This window comes from Leopardus geoffroyi, chromosome C3 (genome assembly GCF_018350155.1).
Source record: "Leopardus geoffroyi isolate Oge1 chromosome C3, O.geoffroyi_Oge1_pat1.0, whole genome shotgun sequence".
Classification (NCBI taxonomy): Eukaryota; Metazoa; Chordata; class Mammalia; order Carnivora; family Felidae; genus Leopardus; species Leopardus geoffroyi.
This window is the reverse complement of record NC_059338.1, coordinates 8,699,293-8,713,328: the sequence shown is the minus strand read 5'-3', so window position 1 is coordinate 8,713,328 and position 14,036 is coordinate 8,699,293.

Sequence of the window (14,036 nt, the reverse complement as noted above, 5' to 3'; positions counted from 1 at the left end):
GAATTTTAAGTTTTCAGTACCTGGGGTGCCTGCGTGGCTCCGTCGGTTGGGCGTCCAACTTTGGCTCAGGTCATGTCCTTGCCGCTCACGAGTTCAAGCCCCGCGTTGGGCTCTGTGCCGACAGCTCAGAGTCTGGAGACTTGTTTTGGATTCTGTGTCTCCCTCTCTCTTTGCCCCTGCTCACGCTCTGTCTCTCTCTCCCTCAGGAATAAGTAAACATTAAAAAAAAGAGTTTTCAGTAGCCATTTTCTTGGGAGAATGTGTGGAGCCTCAGACCCAGGCTGGTTAGACGGGGCTGGTGTCCAGAGGTTCAGGGATAAAGGATTTAAAGTTTGAAGGAGGCGTTTGGAAGGATGCGAGTGCGGAGCAAACTGCTTGCTCACCCACCACCGATGTTTTCCCCAGACAACGTTTCATAAAATAGATGATCTTAATGCCCTCGAATGGCATTTTATGGTTAACCACAGGTCCCACGTATTGGTCTACACATGAAAGTAGGCATTTGGCGTTAGGATCCCTAGAAGGGACATATATCAGGCAGGCAGACGCTGGAGCCAGAAAGCCAACTGAGCGGGGAGGGCAGAAGCAGACCAGGCCCATGGGTCTGTAAGTTCAAGACGCTGCCCCAGGGAGGAAATGACCCTGGGTTTGGCTGTGTGTGATGAGCTCTGGGCTCGTGGGCCATGGTTGGACATAAAAAGCTGTTGAGGGCCATCAAAGCACATCAGGCAAATTGTGAGAACTTCCAGTCACTGCAAAGCACCAGGGTACTCTGGATACTGTAACCAATCCACACCCCAACTTAGAGTCAGAGAACCTCCTGGTTCCCAGATGCAGGCAGTGGAGAAATGTGTGGATCCACAGCTCAACCCGTCTCTGCCATATGCACCTGCACGGGCACGTGCATGCACACGCGTGCACACACACGCACCCACACCGCCCAGCGGCTATTTTTAGGACATGCCCTTATCTCCACATTCTAACAGCCCTAAAGACCCCTGATATGAGGAAGATTCAGTACCTGTTTAGCTGAGGCCAGAGCTGGGGTCACATGATGTTTGCCAGGACCGGTGGCTTCATCTGGGAGTTTAGGAACAGATGAATGAGAGTCCAAGGGCAAAGGACACATCTTCAGGGAGACAGCTGTCTGTTCAGAGAGGCAGAGGGGCAGCAAGTCCTTCCAATGAAGGACATTCCTCCCTTTTAGCTCACTCCTGGTGCTGTCATTGATCCAGAAACTGAGTCTTAACGGCTCATTTGCCGAGAAGTACATCTTCCCTCGATTCGGTAAGAGGTGCCCACTGACACAGTGAGCCATTCACAGGGAATGTGTCCCCTCACATTGCTTTACCTGTTAGAAGGCTCTTCCTTCATTTGAATTAAAAACAGTGAACACCTACTAGCTGGGAACAGGTCGTAGAGTTTACTTGTGTTTAGGAGAACAAGTTCACAGACCTGACCACAGATTGGGAGCAGTGGTGAGGTAAAGGGAAAAAAGCAGTTCGAGGTAATGCCCAAGTTGCTGAGTTAGGCAACAGAAGATGCGTGGTTACAAGGTGGCATATTGCACAAGTTGCCCCTGCTTTTCCAGAAGGGCACTCGCTCTCTCATCGACCCTCTCCTTCCCCACCTGGATCTTTCAGCCTCACTTTCCACTGCTTTCCTTCCACCCCTGCTGGCCCCTTAGCACTCTGGTCCTTTCTCCTCATTCCGCTCACCATCTGAGACTCCCACTGTTAGTGCTGTCACTAATGATAATACCTCACGCTTGTGTGTGAGGCACACCTGACTTCCTCAAAACACGTCTATGTGCGCCGTCTCATTTTTTCCCTGCAAAACAACCTTCCTCTTTCACCAAAAAGTCACGTCCGCAGGTTGCTTTTCCTCCAAAGGTAAGACACGAAGACTAGTTTTTGGCTGCTTCATTTGTGTGTTTCTTTCTGGCCCTTGTTCTAGAATCTCGGTAGATCTGCCTCATTGTTGCTCATCTTGGACCCTGCACTCCTCACCGGCCTAGGGCACGGCAAGCACAAAGCAGCAAGAGCTGCGAGGAACCTGGTGATTATATTACTCGCCGAGGAATGGGGTTGACTGTTGTGGACACACACAACTAAAGCAGCCTGACAGTGAAATGAGCTGCCTTCGGAGGTGGTGAGACCCTCCTCACTGGAGATGTTCACTCGACAGCATGGTTCCTCCAAACACTGCAGAGCAAACTGGGAGTTAAAGTCGGGGCTTAGATTGAGAAACCCTATACTTCCTGTCAACCTCTCTGATCTTGGTACATGAAAGCATCTACCACAAGGGTTCACGAAAGCTGATCCCATCCACAAGAAGTATGGCAGCAAAGACTCTCCAAGGAGTGTGTTCTGAGGCCTCCTTTGTATTGAAATTCTGATAGGCCCACCCTCCTCCCTTCAAAGCATCAGTGAGTAGAATTCTTCAGGCTTTTCTTCCTGGTAACACTACCCCGTGGCCACCGGGTCTTAGAGCAAATGCCCCATTCATAGCTTTTGAAGGAATAGGGCTGGATTCCTCAGCCAGAAGCTACTGAGGTGGGAGAATCAACTTGCCCCTCATGCCTCTGGGTTGATCACTTCTCCATCCTTCCTCTCTTTTTAAATATCCTTTGGCACTTTAAAATGATTCCTCATGGTGCCTGGGTGGCTCAGTCGGTTAAACATCCAACTCTCGCTTTGGGCTCAGGTCATTTTCTCACAGTTCGTGGGATTGAACCCCACGTGGGTCTCCATGCTGGCAGTGGAGCCCGCTTGGGATTCTCTCTCTCTGGCCTTACTCCGATCATGCTCTCTCTCTCTTTCTCTCAAAATAAACAAATAAACTTAAAAAAAAAATGATTCCTTAGCATCTCCCTATACGTCTCTCCAAGCACCATTTGGTCTCACAAATGCAAACCATTTCAGTGTTAGTCTAAGGAAGCATTTCTGTAAGTGAGATTAGAGCAACACTTGCCCTAATACCTGCTACAGGAACACAGATCCTTGTGTTCAAATGTTGCTGTGCGTGTTGTTCCTCTTTGGAAAACTTCGATGCATATTATCATATTGGAAGTTTTGAAGAATCCTTCACAAAGAAACCTGTATCACTTGTTTGTTTGTTTGTTTTTCTTAAGTTTATTTATTTTGATAGTTGGAGAGAGCAGAGTTGGGACAGAAAGAGAGGGAAAGAGAGAATCCCAGTCAGGTTCCCCCTGATCATGAATGACGTTATGAGTTTTTGCCCTATCCGAGCCATTCTTTGCAGGTATTCCAAGTACCAACTCATTTGCCAGAGGCCAGTTATCCCCTTCCCCTCCAAAACAATGTTCTATGAAAGCATCTCTATCTCATATAAGTTTGTGGAACTCTGGGTTAACAAAGTGATACAGGTTTCGGAATCCCGATGTGGGGCTTGAACTCACAAACTGTGAGATCACAACCCGAGCCAAAACTAAGACTTAGACTTCACCAACTGAGCCACCCCAGAGCCCCTTGTTTGTTATTTTTTAACCTTTATTTATTTTGAGAGAGAGACAGGCAGATAGAGCATGAGTGGGAGGGAGGGGCAGAGAGAGAATGAGACACAGAATCTGAAGCAGACTCCAAGCTCTGAGCTGTCAGCACTGAGCCTGACGTGGGCCTCCAACCCACCATCCACGAGATCATGACCTGAGCCAAAGTCAGAGCTTAACCCACTGAACCATCCAAGTGCCCCAAAACCTGTATCACTTGTTAACCCAGACTTCCACAAACTTATTTGAGATAGAGATCCTTTCACAGAACATTATTTTGGAGGGGAAGGGGAGAACTGGCCTCTGGCAAGTGAGTTGCTACTTGGAATACCTGCAAAGGGTGGCCCGGATAGGGCAAAAACTCATAACGTCATTCATGATCAGGGGGATATAGCTTTGGTTTCTGGATTACGTATTGTTTGGATCAGCTTGTGCCACGGTGCCTGCTTCCACCTGCAGGCATGGGGACACAAATGTTGAGTATTGCAACGACAGTGCGCCCCTGGCACCTCCTTTGGGAATCAGTCTTTGATGAGTGCTGTTGACTTGGCTCCAAGTCACCATGCAGAGCAAGATGACCTTCACCTTCAGGGCTGTGACCGGGATGTGTCTGCAGTTTCCTCCAGGAGCAAGTGTATTTCATCCTCCAGCTCCAGGGCACTGGTTCTGCAGCACCTGGAAGAGAATGATAACTCTATCGTTGCCATGGGATGTTCCTGGTAATTCAGCTGGCAGGAGCGAGGGGCCCAGAGGCTCCCTTCACAAATCTCTAAATCAACTGGCCATGCAGATGCAGGAGCAGCCGCAGCTGTTTCAGAGGCAAAGGCCATTCATCTTCTGCCTTTTATTCTCTTGTTTCTGGGAACCTGGAAGAGTGAATATCTCTGCCACAAAGCATCACCTGCCCGGGCGCTCAACGAAGGTTGAGACTGTGTTCCACGGTTGGGACTGTGGAATGTGCTAGGTGCTTGCAGAAAGCTTCCACATGGAGGACCAAGTTCTTTTATGCAAAGGGCGTGGAGACGTTAGGATTCTGTTTTACAAGAGCTCATGGAACCCCAAATTCCTGCTCTGTAGCTCCTCTTGGCACTACTCAATATGATCAGGTATTTACGGTGCCCAGTACTGCTCCGAGAACTGAAGCAGGTCCAGAAAAAGGCACAAGATGATGGATCTGAGCTTCTGGTTAAGAAGCGGTCATAATACCTCTGAGGGGCACTAATTACCCCCCAATAATCTCCATTTCCCCCTTGAACCACTCCAAATAACCATGAGATCAGCAGGAAAAGAAAACTTTCCTGTGGCTCTGCCTCTCCACATGGATGTTTAATAGATGCCACACGCTCACCAGGCCCAAAGTTCAACTTTTGGTCTTTATTCCCAGCCTGCCTATTCCCAGTCTTCCTCAGCCCAGGGGAAAGTAACTCTATCCTTCTTGAAACAATAGTTGTAGAGCCATTCCTGAGTCAAGTCTGTCTCTGTCAGCAGGTGCATTGGCTCTACTTCTAGAAATAGCCAGAATCTTTTAATCTGGACCTATTGCACCCTTACAAAGGTCACCTTCCTCTTCTACCTCATTTACTGCCACACTAGTTTCCTGCCGTGTCCCCAGTTTCTGCCTTTTGCCCAGCTGCAATCTATCCTTAACCTGGTGACAAGTGACTCTTAAAATTTTAAGTCAGAAAGTGTCACTCTTCGGTTCAAAATGCTTCACTGTCATCCCTTTTTGCTCAAGGTATTACCTACAGTCCTTCAGTCAACTTCATGGGTCTCCCCGAGCCCCTCTGATCTTATTCCCTACCACATTCCTCTTTCTTTCTGCCCCAACCATATTTTTCCCAAATCCCCAGGCACAAACTTCCTCAGCACATTGTACTTGTTTGCTGTCACTTTTACCTGGAGATCTCTTTTCTCAAACTATCTGCATGGGTCAACCCCTTGCCTTCACAGGTCTTTGCTTAAGGCTCTCTCACCACCTCTACTAAAGCACTCACAGTCCCCCTCCACTGCTTTGTTTTTCTAGCACTTACCACCATCTACCACAGTGTGCAGTTTACTTTTATGATTTTTCCCACACCCATTTTCATCTAAGTTCTTTAGAGTTCTTTAGAGGAGTATTTGCCTGTTTGATTCACTGTTTCATGGAATATGGAAGGCACTCAACAAATACTCTGCATGAAGGAACCAAAGGGTGGTAATATTCACTCAACATATTTCCATATACCACCCATGAGACAGGTGCCACATATATTTAATTCAATCTTCATTCCTCTGTTAAACATGAGAAAACTGAGGCGCTTATCAGATTTAGAACTTAATCAGATTTCGAACTCAACCTACCCACCTTCTAAATCCATGTACCGGAACACTCCACAGCAATCCCGTGAATCCCCTGGGGAACCAGAGCTATTGGGATTCCAAGGAAAGAGAAATGAGTTGTCACTTAGGGGGGGCCTGGGAAAGGTTCACCCCCAAGCTAGAATTTGATGAGGACCTTGGCAGATGGGCACAATTCTGTTATTTAGAAAAAAGATGGTGTTCTAAGCAAGAAAAGCATGAGGGGACAGAGAAACAGAATAACCCAAAATTTGTTCATCCAAGAGTGACTTAGACTGAGTAACTGCTCATCCCAGTTTGCCCAGAACTCTCCTGGTTCTTGCACCAAAGATCCTGTGTCACGGGAACCCCCTCAGTCCTGGGCAAACTGGGATCATGGATCACCCTATAAGACAAATGTACCATTTTAATAGAATGGAGTATTTATGCGCATTGTTGAAGAAATGTTGAGAGTAACAGCGAAAAATGAATTTTGAGGCCGGGGGAATGGGTTTGGAGCTCATGGTGCAGGTAAAGGGAAGCCTTTACAAGTTTTAGAGTAAAGGCCATTGTGTGTGAACAGAAGAAGCCCACATGAAACAGGAGAAGGCAATGAGAGCCTAACCATGGCAAATAAAATATAGCATTGCATGGGGGCAGTCCAGGGATGCTAGGGAAACTCATAGCAGAGGAAGATTGAATTAAATCTAGATTAATTTATCCCACATTCCTTCAAAGAGTTGCTTCCTCTTGAAACTGGCACTTTTTCTTCTCCTTATAGTTCTTCAATCCTGGGTAACACCTGTTGTTAACGTCAGCTCCTGGGAGTGGATAGAGGTATGTCGTCTCCCATAGATTTGTATCCAAAAAGAACTTAGGGACCCAGGGAAAGCCTGTCTTGGCTTCATTTCACACTTTCCCACCCCCTAAATCTTCCTCTCCTACAGCATGCACCTATGAACTGCTTTTCTCTAGAGCAGCAGGGCTTATGGTCAAGATCCTCTTGGATGCTTATGCACTTTGGCTGCCTCTATATTAACATGTCTCTGGGGACACCGTCATGTCTTTTGGGAGCCTTACGCTTACTAATTTAGTGGAAAGTCCTTGTTGAAAGAAAGGTGTGAGTGCAGTGCTCGTGCATATTTAAATAGAGGAGAAAGAAGTACCAGGGAGCCTACGAGTGCCCTTTATCCTTGGAGGTATCCAGGATCATCTATGAAAATTGCACCAAAGGCAGTGATGCTGCATAAAAACAACCAAAATAAATGCATGTGATAGTTTCTTCCTCACTGTAGTGTGTTTAATATCAAGTACAACAGTCCTGCCATCAGAGGTCCTCAGCACTTCATGAACCAACTGGAATGGGAAGTAAGGCTCCAGCAAACTACTGCTCAACAGAGATAAACAAACTAGGCTTCTGGTAGAGCTGGAAATCGTCCTCTGCTCCCACAGATACCCTGCCAATGCATATGTGTGTGTGTGTGTGTGTGTGCATGCACACACACACACACACACACACAAGCACACCTGTTTCTTGTTTTTCAATTTCCAGAATATATGAAGGAATTTTGTCTTAAAAATACAAGTTCCCCCAGAAATAACTGGCTTCAGTGCCTAGGAAATTGTCATCAGTTCTTTTCAGGAGTCAAGTCAGGTTTTTCCCAAAGGTCAGAAAGCTTGACCTCCTTCCCTGTACCAGCTGTTTTCTGGGTGAGTCGAAGACAGTGCCCTGCACTTCGGTGGAAGGGAAGCTCTACCAATGGAGCCATGGTCCGCACGATGAGATGGATAGAAATCAGCTGATGGACACAGAGAAAAGAGTGTCTCTGCTGTTTTATTTCACTATTTTGGCACTGGTACAGAGCAGGGCCCAGAAACGTTCCCTCTTCCTCTCCCCTGCACATCCTCCTCATTTCAGTGTTACTAATTTGGATTCAGATGGAGCCTGACTCAATTCTGGATACCTCAGTTACTACCTGTGTGAACTGTGGGAGGGCCAGGGCCAGGCTATCCCAAAATATGCCGCTTGGGCATATTGGTTATTTTGAATTTAAATTTACTTAAGTGAGGGTGCCTGGATAGCTCAGTCAGTTGAGCCTCCAACTCTTGATTTCAGCTCAGGTCATGGTCTCAGTGTTGTGGGATCAAGCCCCACATCAGGCTCCACTCAGAGTGTGGAGCCTGCTTGGGATTCTCTCTCTCTCTCTCTGCTTGCTCTCTCTCTCTCTTTAAAAAAAAAAAAAAAGAATAGATAGATTTACTTGAGAAACAGCCAGAGTAAGAGGAACACTCTTACCCACCTTTGTCCCCAGAAAACAAGAAATAAGTCTCCCGTGTGAAAAGTGCCCTCCCTGTACCAGGAAGTAAAGAGACATCCTATCACCAGAGACAAGGAGTTCAGAGCTGAGAAAATTGTATAACAAACCTTGTTACTTTTACTAATTTTCCACCCTAGCCCAAATTCTGTTTAAAATTCTTTTTTTTTTAAAGAATTTTTTTTCTTTTCATTTATTAATTTATTTATTTTGTGTGGGGGGGATAGAGAGAATCCTAAACACTCTCTGTGCTGTCGGCACAGAGTCCAACTCAGGGCTCGAACTCACAAACTGTGAGATCCTGACCTGAGCTGAAATCAAGAGTTAGACAATTAACCAACAGAGTCACCCAGGTGCCTCTGAATTCCTTACTAATTGAAGCTCCAAACATATATTTTCTTTGTCCTGTCAATTCCTCACAGATTTATTGTTTGTCTAAAATACATAAAAACTGTGTTGGTCATTGGGTCTCAATTTTATTATTGGACCTCTGTGCACATGTAATTAAATTGTGTTTCTCTTCTGTTAATCTGTCTCATGCAATTTCATTATTAGACCACCCAGAAGAATCTTGAAGGGTAGAGGAAATTTTTTCTTTTCCAGCAACTGGATATTTTACTTAACTTACAAACTTAAATTTATTGGCCTATAAAGCAGGGAAACTCCTTTCTTGGTAGCCTGAAAGTTGCCATGGGTTTGTTGCAAGACATTACCAACGAAGTGCTTAGCACAGTACCTAGAATTCAGTAAGAGGTCAAACAAGGTAGTGGGAGTTATTACGCCTTCAGCTCTCTCTCCATTTTCTTCTTCTATTTCTTTTTGTCTTGCTCACTTGTTTCCTACCCTAACTTTGACTTCCAACCCTGGGAGGGCAAATTGGTACCTGTTTTCACCTGCCATTGATTGATTTTTTTAGATGGGCTGTTCTGTAGAAAAATTCTTAGGAGCTTCACTGGATTTGAAATTTAAAACCATCTCATTTTCATATGTAGCTTAGACATTGCTTGAATCTGGCTAGTTCAAAAAAAAATTTTTTTAAGATGGATATATGTTTAAAAAGCTTACAAGTTCTCTTGGGCACCAAATGGCTCTTTGGAAAGAATCGTGTGACAAGTTAAGTGTAAATGAACCAGAAACATAGAGATTAAATTCCTCCTGAAATACTCCTGGGTGTGGAAATTAAGGAAAAAGCAATTGCAAGATATCTCTCGTTTTGCAGACCTGCATTCAGCTGGCTTCCCTTAAGGATGCCTGCTGAGCTGTGGGAAGAGCTGGCTGGCTCAGCCTGGCCTCCAGGGTACCCCCGGAGCCATGGGGTTACTTCCTCCCAGGTGGGGCGGCAGAGGTGATTTGCTGGGGGAAACTTTCATTCCAACCGCTCTTCCGGCAAAGATCCTCTCCGGGGACCTCAGACTGGCACCTTTCACCATTGTTAAATTCACTTAAGATAAAAGCGACACCAGGCAAATGACAAGGGAAGAGCCATTAAGGGGTGAGCATAAGCAGTGACTGACAGGCAAGCTCTACTAAACACTCAGCTGCCAGCCCAGCCTCGGCTGGCATCACTCCCGAACGCCTGCCCCAGCCAGCGCTTGACAGACACAGGATGCAATCCAAGCCCGTGGGCCTCAGCCTTTGTTTCCTGGAGCTTCAGCCTGCAGGTGCGTCCACCCACAGCCACCAGCCCTCCGCCCCAGGGACAGCACCGAAGTCCAGGCTGAAAGGAGATGGTGGCCTGATGAAGGTGAAAACCTGCCCTTTGCCTGCCCTCAGGTGGGTGCCTGCAGCTTGCGGGCCATATCCACTCACATTGTCCTTAGGAGAGGTGAAGACGGAGCTCAGCCAACTATGAGGACACATACTCTGTCAAGTCTCTCTTTTCTCTAGTTGTTTTTTGGTCTTAGTTTAAAGTCACATTGGTCGCGTTGATCTTTTCTCGCGGTTGTGTACAAGGGGACCCACGGGGGCTCTTTGCTGGGAGACGCTCACCACCCAGCATCCCGGGAGTCCTGCAGCGCTGGGTCTTATTCACCTACTACTTGCTTAATAATTTTTATTAAGGTGCTTTGTTGGGAAATATTTGAAAAATACAAAAAGTTAAAAACCCACAATGAAAAGAAAAAGAACAGTCATTCAGAAAGCCCACAATTGTTAACACACTTACAAGGTTTGCGGTCTTGACCATGCAACCTTGGGAGAGTTTCTTTGCTCCTCTGTGCTTTCCTTTTCTCATCTATAAAATGAAGATTAAGTACAGAACTTACCTCGTGGAGTTGTGAGCATTCTTAAGAACGTGAAACAGTCAGAAGAGGGCCTGGGTGATGTAAAGACTCAACAAGACAGTCGTCATTGTTTTCAGGCAATGATTTTCACCAACCTGTGATTGCAACTACAGCTCCATTAGATCGGTGGTTCTCTGCCTGGGGAGATTGGCCCAGAGAGGACATTGGACAGTATCTGGAGACATTTTTGGTCACAACGGGGGAGGGGTTACTGCTGGCAGGTGTGGGTCGAGGTCAGGGATGCTACCAAATACCCTGCCATGCCCAGAATGGCCCCTTCAACAAAGAACGATCTGACCTCAAACGTCAGTAGTGCTGAAGTTGAGAAATCTTAAATCAGATTAAGGCACATATTATGTGACAGATCCCAGGCCCTGCTTGCTCACCCTGAACTTCAACTGCCCCTCAGGGCATGTCGCAATCTTTTCCAGGGGTTCCGGGTGCTTGGGAACATGCCTCTCCTCTGCCCCGGCCTCCTTTCCACCTGTGCCGCTGCCTCTGTGACGTGGAAGCGAACAGCTGTCCTCTGCCGATGCCACCCTGAGCCGAGTTGGAGGTTGGGGACAGGGTGGGCCAACGGCTTTCTCCCAAATCTCTGACGTCTTGTTTCCTAGATCCTGAAGTGGCATCACGGATGCCCAGAGGCTGGCGGTTTTTACCAACACAGCCTGCAGCTTCTCTCCCTACCTTGTCTCTTGGTGGGGTCTCAAAACCAAACTCTCTGTCTGGGTTTTGGAGCAGAGTCCATGTCATGGAAGTCATTCTCATCTCCTTTTCCCTCCATTTCCTTGGGTATCTCCATCCCCAAAATGTCTTTCCCTTCCTTCAGCCCAAAAGATAAGGATCTCGGGCATGTCACAGGAGTCACATTAGCTCGGGCGAACAGATTCTCAGGAGCAGCAAGCCAAGGGTATGTGCATCTCAGCAGTAGTCCTGTTAGTACCCATGAACTTACAGATAGAGAATTTTTTTAAGTTTATTTATTTATTTTTGAGAGAGAGAGCAGGCAAGGAGCAGAGAGAGAGAGAGAGAGAGGCAGAGAGAGAGACAGAGAGAGAGAATCCCGAGCAGGCTCCATGCCACCAGTGCTGAGCTCAGTGGGGGGCTCAAACTCATGAACGGTGAAATCATGTCCTGAGCCAAAACAAAGAGTCTGACGCTTAACTGACTGAGCCACCCAGGCACCCTGATAACATAACTTTTTCAATCAAAGTTGTGATGTTATCATACATTTGTCCCTTAGTACTGAAAATAAGATAGTGCCACACTGAATAGCATTATAAAGCAGCTTTGTACTCTTGTCTACTCACTTTCTAAAGATAAATTTCAGAATATAATTTAAGGGTTGTGAAAGAAAGGACTTAGGAACTCTGTCTTAGGCAACGTCCGCCCATTGTAAGTATATCAGAATAGCAATCCAACACCCAACCTGGCTGGGAAAGTGAAGTACCTTAGTCATTGGAAAGTTCTGGTTAGTTGAGAATTTCCACCCCCTAATACCATACGTGGAAAGATTATTTCTAAATAACATGCTTCACACTAAATGACAGAGAACAAAATTCTGTTTTCCCTTAATAATTCAAAGGGTACTCATAGAGCTTCAGGGTCATTAATATAACCTCACTTCTCACTGCAGAGTTTCAGGTGATGTGTGTAGAAGCTTTTTGTGAGTGGCAAAAAACAAACAAACAAACAAACTAAACTAAAGAAACATAAAGGTTTATAATTTCAGTTTTTTTTTATTTTTTTTTTCAACGTTTATTTATTTTTTTGGGACAGAGAGAGACAGAGCATGAATGGGGGAGGGGCAGAGAGAGAGGGAGACACAGAATTGGAAACAGGCTCCAGGCTCTGAGCCATCAGCCCAGAGCCTGACGCGGGGCTCAAACTCACGGACCGCGAGATCGTGACCTGGCTGAAGTCGGACGCTTAACCGACTGCGCCACCCAGGCGCCCCTATAATTTCAGTTTTTAAATGGGGAGAAACTATCTTGACCAGATTCGTCAAGAAAGGACATGGCTTAGAAACTTCTGATTTTGGATACGTTTCTGACCTCAATTTGTTTACATGTCATTTATCCCTTTTCCTCATAAAAGCAAAGTTAAGGGGCGCCTGGGTGGCTTGGTCGGTTAAGCGTCCAACTTCGGCTCAGGTCATGATCTCACGGTCTGTGAGTTCGAGCCCCGCGTCGGGCTCTGTGATGACAGCTCAGAGCCTGGAGCCTGTTTCAGATTCTGTGTCTCCCTCTCTCTGCCCCTCCCCTGTTCATGTTCTGTCTCTCTCAGTCTCAAAAATAAATAAACGTTAAAAATAAATAAATAAATAAAAATAAAAGCAAAGTTAAGACTATGTAAAAATTCCTTTTGCTCCAGGTTTTGGATTATGTTCCAGAGGAATATATTTTACTATAATCTTGATATTTCAAAACATTTCTCAGTCATCAATTCTTCTCTGTCTGCTCCCAATGAGAAAAAATCGGATGATCATAACAGAGAAGCATCACAGTGGGGGAAAAAAGGTACTTTCCACCTGTGCCTTCATTAAGTGAGGAATCAATGGATAAGCCCAATACTACCTCTTGTAGCCATGACCTTGGACAAGTCAATTATCCTTTCTGGAACACGTTTTCTTCATACAACGTGAAAAAAACAGTGAATCCCAAGATCTTTTTAAGTTCTAAACCTTCTGTGAGTTGCTGATTTAGTTTGTTCCTTCTGAAGGATTTGAAATTCTGTTCTCTAATTTTCTTGAAAAAAAAAAGTCTTGAGCTAAATAAAAACACTTTTCTTGGAAAACAGGATATCGAATGCAATTTCCCCAGCATCTTGGAATGTTGGCCAAAGCCCCAAAGCTGAGAACAGTGGATGAGAAGTAACTCCTCATTTTAAAGAGAGGAACTAGAAACATACTACCAAAATGTGCTCAAAGGAAAGCAGGACCTGCCCAGCGACCATCAGCCCCATCAATGTCCAGCACTGACTAGAAGACAAGTCCAGAGATTCAAATGGATGACTTATGAGATTCATTGAAACCTGGTTTTTAGACTAGCAGGGAGGACTGTGATGTCTCTTCTCCATATTCTTTCCTTCTTAATGGTGCCTTCCTCCAAATCAAGTGGTGGGGACACAAGAGAAATACTCAAAGAGGTTGCAAGTGCACCTGAGAAGCAAAGTGTCTCTCAATGCCCCCACGGGATATTCAGGAAGTGTAGACTGGGCTCTGGGGCTAAAGGAAGGAAATGAGGTGAAAGACTCCTTCTTTGAGACTGTATGTGAAACTCACGACTGGTACCTGCTTCTCCCCCTAGAATTCAGAAGGCTGGAGACCACCTGTGGCCATGCATAATGGTAGGTGTGAAGCGACAATGACAGAGGGTACCCTTTGGTCTGGCAAGGATGAGTGAGTTTCCTATGGCCAAATGGATCTTGTGGGGAGTCCCTAGACTTGAGTTACCATTCCAGAGGGCAGCCTGTTGGGGCAAAAGTTTTTAAGCAGTAAGAGGTAGGAGGTGAACAACGCTGACAGCCAGGATTAGCCAAGAGAAGATTACAGTAGCAGCAGTGATATGAAAGTCTTCCCCTCTTCATCCTATCACACTTCCCCCCTGCTCA